Source organism: Oxyura jamaicensis, chromosome 15, assembly GCF_011077185.1.
Source record: "Oxyura jamaicensis isolate SHBP4307 breed ruddy duck chromosome 15, BPBGC_Ojam_1.0, whole genome shotgun sequence".
NCBI classification, from domain to species: Eukaryota; Metazoa; Chordata; class Aves; order Anseriformes; family Anatidae; genus Oxyura; species Oxyura jamaicensis.
In genome coordinates this window covers 6852233-6864279 of record NC_048907.1, presented here as the reverse complement: position 1 = coordinate 6864279, position 12047 = coordinate 6852233, and the positions used below count along the sequence as shown (strand labels likewise).

Below are 12047 nucleotides of genomic sequence, written 5' to 3'. Positions count from 1 at the left end.
GCGGGACCTCATCCACAGCCCCCTGAAGTCAACCAGCTCCCTTTGGGTTCGGGTTAAGCCCTTGGGATGTTTTGATGTCTACCAAGGGAAGGAGCAGAGAGATGAAGAGTAGGGAGGTGAACTGAGATGGTACGTACCTACAGATCCCTGTGAGTGAGCCCAAGGTGGATGTGCAGAGCCCGTGGTCCTGTGGTACACTGGGAGAGAACTGCCACGTCCCTACGTCTCTGCTCACTGCTGTGCAAGCCCAATGTGGGCTCTTTGCACAGGGTTACTTTTGGAAGATGCCGTAAACATGTTTCCTGCTTTTCTAGGTGCATTCAGACAGCAAACACTTGGAAACCCATGCTCTAAGCAGCCCTCCACAAAGCCTTGCTTCCAACCCACACCTGTGAACTACATTTCATCATCCACCCGGTGGAAGAGACTTTTGCGCAACACTGAAGAATTCCCTTCTACAAAACCCTGCACTTCACATACTCAAATTGTCTAAAAGGGAAGCTCAAAAACCCCAGCAGAACCACAGGATGAACAACAACACGGCCAGGTGTGCTGGGCTCCTCTGCTGGGAAGGGGACGTGCATTACAGTCCTTTGGAAGAAATCAAGACACTTCAGAAGCAAAAATGAGACCACGGGCACAGCCAAGTCCTGCCCCCTGGTTCAACAGTGGAGGCACAGAGATTTCAATCCATTTGCTTAGCTTTTGCTAGCTGGCAGTGGTAAAAGGATTGGAACAGAGAGAGAGGGGACAAAGAGACCTCGGATCGGAGTGAAGCAGCGTCCTCTCTGAGAACAGCCACCAGTCATCAGAGGGAAAATAAGACTACGTGGAGATGAAGACCTGCATTCAGCACAGGGAGGAGATGCCGGCTATTTGGAGAGCCCCAGTGTGGTGGAAGGACATCAGCAGGTCAAGGTGCCCATCGCTCCCAGTTCCCTGGGGGTGAGAAAATGGGAATTCACTGCAGCATGCCTGGATCATAGAAACTACCTTGTACCTGCAGTTTACTGGGTTATCAATGTTAAATTATGAAGAAAAGAGGTGATATCAACTGGTGATATATCACCTGGGTGCCAATAACACACAATGTAAGCACCAGAGTCCCAGCTAAACCTCTGGGATTTGGACTTACAGTCTGGGCCATTTTTGCTGGAGAAGACCTCTCCATATGCCTGGCTGCCTGGTGAACTCAGTCTGCAGCAGGGAAGAGCCAAAGATGTGTGAATACGGATACCTGGAGTCCTTTCTCTTCCTTGGCTTCATGGGAAGCTGCTCTGGCAGTATAGTTGGAAAAAAACAGTCCAGAAATGGAAGAAGGTGTCTATTTATTTCTACCAAGTGGAAGGAAGATGGAAGTGAAATTACCCTTGGTATGGCCGTGCAGACAGCCTGGGGTCAAGGCACACAATGAAGGGGATGTTGCCATAAACCCAGCTTTCGTAAAGCATCTCAGGAAATTCCCTCTGCTTGGAAGGCACCACAAGTCTCCTTCCAGCCCTGTTAAAAATCCCTCTAACACCTTGCTGGATGCTCCCAGACGTACTTCCAATCTATCCATCAAGCTGGACTGGGTCCCATTAACTGCTCATCGCGATTTTTCAGGGTACCCTCTCCTCAGCAGAAGGAAAACTGATCCATCTGCACCACAAGCCGCCCAGACCCATGTAACAGTCTGGAGAAAACCCCGATGAAGTTAACTCCAGTTCCTGCCCCCAGGCACATCCACAGCACAAAACCCGTTTTACACATTTGAGCCTATATTACATCAGAGCAAAGCTGGACAGAAACCCACCAAGGACAGATGATGGCTGGCCCACCACAAGCTATGAGGAATCCCAAAGCATCCAAGCAAGGTGTAAATAAGCCAGTCTGAGCATGGAAATAGCTGGACATGTGTGAGTTTGGCTGATTCACCTTATTCCTCACGCATGTGGCACAGAGACCAGCCCCAGGGAGAAGATGGATGCAGGTGGCCAAGCTCTGGAGAGCCCCCAGCAGACTGATCTCATCCTGCCCCACATCTCTCACCTCACCCTGGTGCTCAGCAGGCTCGTGATGTGCCAGCCTTTCACCCTCTCGGGCCCTTGAGGCTTTTAAAAGTTGTTTCCAATCTCGGAGCCCGCTACAGCGCGGAGACTTTATCACAAAGTCCAACAGCAGAATTTTTCTTCAGCTTGCAAGCCAAAACTAACATAAACAGCCGGCTCCTCATTCGTTATTCTAATTCTACCATAAAACATGCCAAAGCCAGTCCTGACTGAGGTTTTAGCTGATTTACTGCCTTTTCAACAGGCAGTGTCTAATGAATTGGGTGAGCTCGCGGGTCAGATTTATGCTGGAGGAGCAGCTGTTGGGCAGCTCACCGCACCGCAAGTGGCAGAAATGCCACTTGCCTGGCAAAAAAGGGGCATCTCCAAGATTTTCCTATTTCACCATGCCCTTCCAACATGTTTCTGTTAGCACTGAAAGAGAGAGATGCAATGGAAGGGTTTTTCATGTAGCCCTGAGAAGTTTCACTTGGCCAAAATAACTCCAGTGCACTACTTATCCCCCCGAAATCCCAGCCAGGTCTGCTTCCAGTTGCTCCAAAGCCCCTTACAAGGCCAAGCAGGATCGCAATGCCATCTGCAGCACATATCACAGCCTGGTTTTCCTCCAGCTCTCCCCACCGGAGCCCCTCTGAGGAACGGGGCCGGCGGTGGATGCTCCCGGCGAGGTTAATCCCCCTCGAACACAAGATGCGTGCCATTTTCTTTATTTTTCTATATCAGTTTGATAAACTGTTTCCCAGGGAGGGTGGCGCACAGAAAGAGGAGGAGTTCAGCTAAAACCTTAACCCTTTGGCAGCCCCGTGGCTGGCATTTTGGAGTTCATTGAGGAACTTTCTTACCCCTTAAGATGCTTCTAATTTTACCCGCAGCCAAGCTCAGAGGTAAACAAAACAAAACAAAACAAAAATGAGCAGCATTTGCAAAGCCGCACAAGGTCCAGACAATGACTCCAGCTCCTTTGCAAGAGCACCAATCACCTATTCCACCTCCTGGGCTGCAAGAGGCAAGGACAAAACCAGCCCCAAACCACCTCCAACATCACTTTGACCAGAAAATCAGAGGAAACATGCTGTTATCTTTACCAGGGAGAGCTTCCAGGTCAGCAGCAGATCCTGCCCAGAGCAAGATCAGGCTGACTAACTGCTGGCTGCATAACATTAGGACCAGGAATTGGGGTCCTTCTTGGCCTTCAGGTCTTGTAGATCTGCAAAAGCAAGTTGGAAGTACCCGTGGAAGTGGCCTGTGCGGCTCCCAGCACTTTCTCCTTGTTGGAGCACTGGGGGATGCAGCTTTCTTGCTGTGTGTCCAGGCTGCTTGACAGTAGAGGAAAAAAAGGAGAAGAAAAACAAAGCCTTGCCCAGAGGCAGCTGTTCCTCTGGCTTGGCTAAAATCAGATGTGAAACCAGTTCAAGGCTCAGAGCGCGGAGCTCCTGGGGATTTAGCTGGGGATGTCAAAGAGGTGGCCATCCTCGGTGCCCCTGCACACAGGAACCATGCCTGCAGGACCTCTGCTGGGGGTCCCCAGCCACCCAAGCCTCTTGCACAGCACCCACAAGCAGGAGGAAAGCCCCTGAGGCTTCCTTCAGCACCAAGCACAGAGGTGGGTGCCCCTCGCCTGCGTGCCATGCACCCCCTGAGCTCTTCCTCTATCCCCAGACACCTGCAGGGCACCCTGCTTTGCTGAGATGCCCCAAGAGCCATCCTTCCCACTAGATAAAAAATATCTGGGGAATGTTCCTTGGGTTTTCTCTTTGCCTTGCTGGAGATGGGAGGTGCTGGCAGCTCAGCACCACACTGCCCCAGGACTGCTGCAAGCTCAGCACCGTGTCAGCGGCATCGGTACCCTCAGGTGACCAAAACCCTTCTGCCCCTGACATTTGTCCCTCCAGCTGTATATAGAGGAAGGAAGAGGCATCGCAGCACGTTCATTAACCAGGCGATGCTCAGATCCAGCTGCCTCCCCCACCTTCCTCGAGGCGCAAGCGCTGCTGCGATTTAAATTACGTGGAGGGGCAGGATTTAGTGCGCTGCTGGGAGCGGGCTTGGCGCACAGACCCCCAGACCTGGAAGGGGCCTGTCCTCTGTGCACTGCCGTAGGAGACAAAGGCAGAAGAAAACACCTGGAACAGTGAGGCCAGGGTGGGGGGGGGAGGGAAGCAATGTTGCCACGGCTGCTTACGAGATGCAGGGCAGATTTATAAAGGAATCTGCAGACCTACTACCGGGACCTGTGCGTCCTGACTTCAAGCAGCCTTCTGATGCCCAGCAGCATGGGATGGGCTCACCCATGGTCCAAAATCCTGGCTGAAAGCCCCCCAAAGACCCACGGAGCAGTTCTGCATTAGGGGCACCACGTCCTGGAGGCTCCATGTGCCAAGCAGGATTGGTCCCTGCCTGCAGCCAGGACCACCTCCCTCCATGGGTGCCGACAGGGCTGTACTCAGGCACCTACAGATCCATAAAAATGTGCCCGGTGGGACTCAGACAAGCAGATGACTCCCACGGACCTCGCAAGCTTGCCCCCCCCAGACCCCCCCCCCCCCCCGCGCCAAAAACCCGCGCCGCTTTTTTACCCATTTTTTTTTTTTTTTTTTTTTTTTTTTGGCCGAGGCATGAAATGCTCGCGAGGAGCCAGAATCCAGCTCTGCTCTGCCCGTAGCGTGTGGATGTCTTCTGCAGCCAGGACGGATGTAACAGGAGAGGGAGGAGAGGAAGGATGGATGTAACAGGAGAGGGAGGATGGAAGGTGAGGATATCGCTCTTCCCTGCTGCGGAAATCCCCCATCATGGGCGTGAAGAGAAAGATGAGAGCTGATAAAGCCCTCCCTGCCCCACTGCAAGCACAAAACGTGAAAGCAGAAATTTGGAGAGCAGCTGGGGGTCCTGCCACAAAGCCCCCAGCACCAGGGCAGGGTCCATGCTGGTGCTTCCCCCCCCTCAGCCCCACCTGAGCATTGCTGCCAGGTACCGGGGGCTTCATCCCATGGGCTGTGCCACCTCCCTTCCCACCGGGAGAGCAAGGGGAAGCCATGGAAACACGCAGAGCTGGGAAAGACATTGCAGGTCCTCCCTAAGAGCGCCTGGAAGGCGCGGGGGGAGGCGGGGAGGCTGACTGACAGCGTGATTTAGGACCTGTCTGCAAAGCAAACAAAAGCAATTGAAAACTGCATCATCTAGGCAAACTTAGTAGGTTGTATTTTCACAAGTGAGGACTGATGGTAAGACCAGCTTAATCCCCCAGCGGACTTTCCACACCTCCGCGGGCCGGCTGACAGGGCCAGCTGTTTTGTCTTGCAGCTGATTGCTGAAATAACATCGCTGGGCTCGTGCTATTGAAACAGGACGGGCCGGGAGGGAGCGAGCAGCCACGGGGGCAGCCGGTATTAAAACAAATACACTCAGCTGCCAAGCCTCCTGCTCTGTGCCCCCTAAAAACCGGGGCACCCCTTGGTCCTGGCGGCGACGAGCAGCGATGCTCCAAATGTTCACGCCGGAGCAGTCTGTGCTCATGGGTGTTTGGAGAAGAACCCCAGGAGAAAAATCTGCCCGGGTGTTTTTGGCTGATTTGGGGTGAGCAGGAAATGCAGCAGAGGTGGATAATTGCGTGTAACTCACAGCCTTACCCGTCCTCCAGGGGACTGGCCTGGGGACCTGCTGAGCTGAATGCGAGCTGCAGCCTGGCTCACCAGCTTTTAGGGGCTCCTCCAGACCACAGATACAAAGAGTTAGAGGGAAAGGGCTTCAAAGATCATGGCATTACATGCACAAAGACAAAACAAAAAACACAGCCCAAGCCAATCTGAAGTTCTCATGATGTTTCCCTTCACTTTGGGTTTGAACAAAACCACAGGTTTAGGTTCCCACATCCTAAATTCCCAGCAAATACCCAAAATAAGAGACAAAATACTGCCTTGCACAGAGCAGGGGATGTTCAGTGCCTTCTTATTCCCTTCCCAAAGCCATCATTGAAATGATGAATAGAACAACATACCTCTTTCCAACGTCAAACTTGTTAACAGAGAAAAATAAAACATGTTTTAAGGAGCTTAACACATCTCCTGCATGCATCAGGCACGCAAGCGGAAAATGAATGCACCAGTTTTACTGATCCTTGCTTTCTTTTTAGAGAAGATGAATGAACCTGCCATCTGCTCTGGGACTGTTCAAAGGGACAGATGACAGACCGAGGTCTCCCCCCACACCTAGGCAATGTGTGCAGGACTTGAGAAGATCAGAGATCAGCCCTCTTCTCAGCTCCTGGCACGCAGCAGCGCCTGCAGGCGAGCATCCTCCGCTCCCCAGCCCCTGGGAATCCCCTTTGGCTCGCTGCTGGAGCAGGAAGAGTCTGCTGCTCATCTGATGGGACAGGTTACCAGCAGAAAAAGCAGATCTGCAGAAGTTGCAATGTTTGGCAGAAATGTTGGTGATATTTTCACCATAAGTTTACCCGCTTCCTTCTAATAAGAGTCCAATGCTTTAGTTCAGGCAGTTCAGTTCAGCCTTTCACTCTGCCCATGCTGTTTCATTTCCCTGCACTGTGACTTAAGCTGAATTCCAGTTTCCATTGACAATTAGGTTACAGCAAAGCAGCTATTTGGGAGCTTGCACTTGGACTCAAATGGTTTCTACATTACCAAAACACGACATTAAAACCCAACCCACCAAATACTCCGATGTTTTCAAAGCAGAAAGTTTCTCAAATTTTAATTCCAGGGCAATGTTTTCTTTTAAAATAGTGTCCCTGTTTGCAAAGAAAACAGATCTCAGAATGAAGCAGCCTGGCCCTCCTTACACCATCTTTGTTCCTCGCATGCTCAGGTCTGCGCGCAGCCAGCAGGAAAAAGGGCCGAGCACTGGTCACCTCACTTTTCCTGCTCTGACAGGCAGAGAAAAAAATAAAGAGATGGAAGTATTTAAGTCCACCTCCACCGACTGGGCTTTTGTCCTGGAATGCCATCTCCAATTCCTCCTGAGCCTCAATTAAGTAAGTCAGCTTGTTGAAATAGAGACGGGTTAAAATTTCCCAAAGACTTTTCAACTATGGTAAAATCAGGGAAGCTTGAGGATTGAGTCAGGGAAGGTTACGGAACAGAGCAGAACCTCCGATACCTGTTTCCTGCAGTTATGAACTCATCCAGGATGAGTGATCCATCAAGTGAGTGCTCTCGAGGCACAATGAGCTCTCTGCTTTTGGCTTCTGTAACATCTGCACCCCCTGCAAAAAAACAAAAAAAACAAAAACAACAACATGGCTTATTTCAGACACACCATGCTGATTGCAAAACGTTCCTTCATATCCTTTTGAGCAAAATCTGGAAATTTTAGGGATAAGAGAGACACCCTTATCCCACCACACCATGCAGGGCACCACAGGCAATTTGGGGGGATGCTCTCAATCTGTGAGGGGGACAGAAACCCCTGAGCACCTTCAGAGGCAGTGGCAGAGGGGCTGGGGAAGGAGCACAGGGAGTTCACAACATTAACATTTGAGGCTGCTTAAATACAGACCCATCACCTTTGCCTGGGGGGCAGGATGGATTTAACCCCCTCTCATCCCCGCACCTCCCAGCAAGGTTAAGAGGCCGAGCACAGCACAAAGGCATTGCAGCTCGCATTTCCTACCCTCATCACAAGAAACCTGCTGACACCCAGCTCTGGATCTTGCTGCCAGCCCTTCAGAGACAGACCCCATCAGCCCTCCAGCCCCAGCGGGTGGAGGGGAGCAGGGAAGAGGCGCTGAGCCCCGGGGAGCCAGGCTTTGCTGCACTTTTGCTGTGAAGGAAGGGGACAGAAAAGCAACAGCCCCAAGGAAAAAATGCCCCCACCACCCGCACCTTTAGACGTCTGCCTGAAAAATGGAAAAAGAAGATTAAAAAATAAGAACGATGCCCAGGTCTCACATTAATGGGTTTCCAGGTGCAGGCTCCTGTTTCCTCCCTTGCTGCTTATTGAGCAGGTCAGTGCTGGAGAGCTGCAGTGCTGCTCCCACCAGCAAGGACCATGCCCCCGTGCTGCCAGCAGCCCCCAGCCCCAATGGGGATGGACGAGTGATGGGTGCTTGGTTATTGCTGCCTGCCCCCCACAGCCCATGGCTCTGTGCCCCGGTACGTGCCCTGGCCCCGCTGCAGAGCTGAGCACCAAAACGAGCTGATTTCTTCCCAGGACTGTCAGTTTTTCCTAGGCCATGCCACACATCCACTGTAAATTGAAAACGGCTCATTCAAAACCTAAAACACATTTATTTTCATCTTTCCATCAAAAAAAAAAAAAAAAAGAAAGAAAGAAAAAGAAAACAAACAAACAAACAATCCCCAAATCAAAACCACAACAACCCAAACCCCACAGAAATTTTCCTCTGTGGTGGATACAGGGGAAAAGCAATTAAGGATTTTTTTTTTTCCCACCAGCTTTAGCTGTGACGCATTTGCTCACATTTTCCCAGCATGAGCAATGCCCTGATGCTGCTGCTAGCCCTTGGTCCTGGTGCCACCACAGGGATGGTGATAACCTGTGCTTCCAAACCACCAACAGCATCGCCTCCGACGCACCTCTAAGAAAGTCCAAGAAATTGGGCCATTCACTGCTCCCTCCCACCTGCTTCCAGCAAGCATCCTGCCTCCCCAGCTGGATTTGTGCTAATAACCCTAATTCATGGAGTTTAGCCCCAGATGCTCCCCTAGGAAGGCATCATCACATAAGACAGGGCAGATTTGGGCTGAATTCATCCCATATCAGTTCAGTGCCTTGGTTCATGAAACCCCAGCCCTGCAGTAGAGGCATGCAAAAAGCATCCTGTACCCGATCAGCGCACAGAGAACTATTTTCCCCTCCTTGTGCCATTCACACAGCACAAAAGAAGACCAAGGAAATTCATTGCAATCACCGCTAGCAGCCTGCTCAATCAGTTTTCACACCCCAGGCTCAGCACTGTGGGGCTCAGAGCCTGCTGCGGGCTGCTCCCCCCATCCCTCTCCACCTCTGGAGCACCAGGAATTTCCTTGGCACACCAGTAAATCCATTTACTGGTCACATCCCGGTGCCCCGGCCAGCCTGGCACAAGGAGCATCCTGCCCTGTGTAACGGCCAGCGCCGGCTGCCCAAAGGCTTCGGCCACAAACCTTTGTGGGGCTGCCGGGCACCTCCTCCTCCAGGGAGCCAGCCGCAGCACTTCAAAAGGAGACTTCACCCAAGGGTAAAAGTCCTTTAAAATGGGATTAAAAACCTCACATTTTTGCCCCTTATTTTTTTTGATGTTTCCAATCAAACCTATCCTGAGACGGATACAAGGACCAGCTTGGCTCACTGTTTTTCCATGATAGGACCATTGGTTTGGGGAGTCTTTGGTGGGTATTTCTAATACTATATAAACTATATCTACTTCTAATACTATATATAATATATACTTTTAACACTCTTAAGAAAACTCTGTATGAAACACCTGACTAAAGTTAAAAATATATATTTAAAACAAAAATGAAAGCTTCTCATTAATTATACATGTGTATATATGATATAAATACTGATATACTAATGCATATAAATGCATCAATCATATATAATATATGGTATATACTATGTAAACTATATACAATGTATGGTATATGTTACAGAAACTATATACAATATATGGTATATATTACATAAACTATATTTATACGATATAAATAGTATAATATATCCTATAATATATACAGTGCACATGTGAATATGATCATATATGTACCCATATCCTCCCCCCAGCATTTCAGCTGATGCTTTCTCACCAGTCTCACCCAAAATCCAGCCGCACCACAGCCTCTCCTCTCCCACAGAGCTCTCCATCCAAAATCCTGGCCGGGCTCAGACGATGCCCAGGAGCCCTCTGGGGCCCTCTCCCTGTGCTGGAGGGGTGCCGGGACCCCCGGGGGCAGGTGGGTGCCCTTTGATCCCCCAGGGCAGTGGGGCTGGGGGATGCGGCGGTGCGCAGACGGGCTGGGCAGCCAGCCCTGCTCTGCTAATTCCCTTCTGAAGTGCTGGAGCCACTGTCACGTCTCATTACAGGAGGCCAGTGCCCTTGTTTTAATTTCTAACCGGAGCGAACGGGATAATAATATTAACCCCAGCGGGGGGCAGCAAGAGAAGACACCTCCTCGCTTCAAATGTTTGGACAAAAAATTTGCTCTCATTAGGGCAGAAGGCCGGGAGATGCTGCCTCTGTAGGGAAGGCAAGCCACGGGGCTTTGTTGTGTTTGAAGTGCACCTTGGCTCCTCCCGGAGAGCCCGGGCTGTAACTGGGGCTGGGCAGGGACTTGCTGGGACCGGAGGGAGACAAAAAAGGGAAGGAAGGCGTTAGGTCCCCCCAGCAAAGGAGTTCCACCCGGTAAACCTATATTCTGCTGGAAAATGGGCTGCCTTTTCTTGCGGAAAGGAGCTTATCTTGCAGGTTACCCAACACCAAGTTCAAGGATCGTAGCATCTCCCCAAAGCCACACCAGGGTCCAGACCAGGAGCTGAAACAAGGGTGCAAGGAGACACGTGGGAAAAGGAGCACCACGAAGCAAGAGCTGGCACAAAATGGGCAAAGAACTGGCCAAATCAAGAAGGAAAAGATAATAATAATAATAAAATAAACACTGTGCACCTTCCCTCTGCCAGGAAGCACATTGCTAGCCAAAAAGTTGCAAGTTTGGTTCAGCCTCGGGTAAGGGGGGAAATTAAAGAAAGTGTTCAATTAATTCCTCATTTATGACCAAATTGTAGGAATATTGCTTCCCTTGTTCCCCAAATCGCCCACTATCAGTATGTTTAGAAACAGGTTGGAAATGAACATTCTTCCTGCCGGTGGCTGCCAGAAAAGATAAGGGATTTTTGCGGAGGGTCATTTTTTTTTGTTATCATGTTATCATTACTGCTACGTGAAACCCACAGAGCTGCTCTGGGTGCTTACAAGCCCAGAAGCCATTGATTCAGACCTGAAAGAAGAACCTGAGCATGGCACTGAGCTCCTGAACACGAGGGACCCATTCCCACCCATTGCTCCAATGACAGCACAGCGTTTTTGCTTGGAGGTATCAAGGCAGTATTTGGGCTGAGATTTGTTCTTCCAAGTAAAGGAATATGTAAGTATGTTTATTTGTTTTCAAAAGAAATTCAAATGAAAAAGTCAGATTCCTAATGCTCCCTTTCCGTTTTGATTATTTTTAAACTTCTCCGCATACCAAAAATGGAGTTATTCACTCATTCTGTTCAGCCTTGCCGAGTACTACAGAGATTGCCCCAAAGGTGAAAACAGGCACTTTAAAACAGAAACCCGTGCTTCAGCCCTCAGAAATCCAGCCAGCAGCCCACCCGCTGCCGATCTATTGAAGGTAACTCGATGGGACAAACCTGACCCATGACAGGACAAGTGACGATTGTCACACTGTCCTGAGAACGCTCCTTCTGACACCAAGATCAGGCAGAGCCTCGGGGAATGGGATACAACCTTCGTTCAACCCCGCGTCCTCTCCAGGCCGGTGCCCTCCCTCCGTTTCTGAGGGCTGAGCGGAGCCGGAGGGACGCAGATCAAAAGCAGTCGGTCAAAAACGTTATTGATGGAGGCCAGCCTTCCAAAACCACAGCTGGACCCAAATCAGAACTTTTTCGCAATAACCTGTCAATTTCTACAATTTTTTTCTGAAGTGAGAGGGTCAAAGCATTCACCTCGACTTCTCCAAGGGCAGCGCTGGAGTGTTATATTTCATTTTTGACACTGTATTTTTGGAACGCTCTCTTTAAAATATACTAAAATATTTAATGCCATATTATTACATATTAAAGGCAATAATGTATTTTATGATGTTAAATTTGAAATACCTATACAGGAGTCCAAACAAAATATTTTCTCTTATTAAAATGTCAGATTTTTATGTAAACTAATGGATTATTTTTTTCTTTTAAAAGTGTCAGGAAACATTCGAGAGTTCCAAAAAAACTAGTTTGCCTTTGTCCAATTTTTTACTGCATGAAAAATGC

The 12047-nt window shown here is 49.9% G+C and overlaps 1 long non-coding RNA gene across 1 annotated transcript; it reads right to left on the bottom strand.

The window, feature by feature from the left end:
• Positions 1-3738: 3738 nt before the first annotated feature.
• Positions 3739-11720, bottom strand: LOC118175013. Its single transcript, XR_004754848.1, has 3 exons — positions 11421-11720; positions 7164-7269; positions 3739-4502 (listed from the first exon to the last, which is right to left on the bottom strand). It is a non-coding gene; the product is annotated as an uncharacterized LOC118175013 (long non-coding RNA).
• Between the last annotated feature and the right edge of the window lie 327 nt (positions 11721-12047).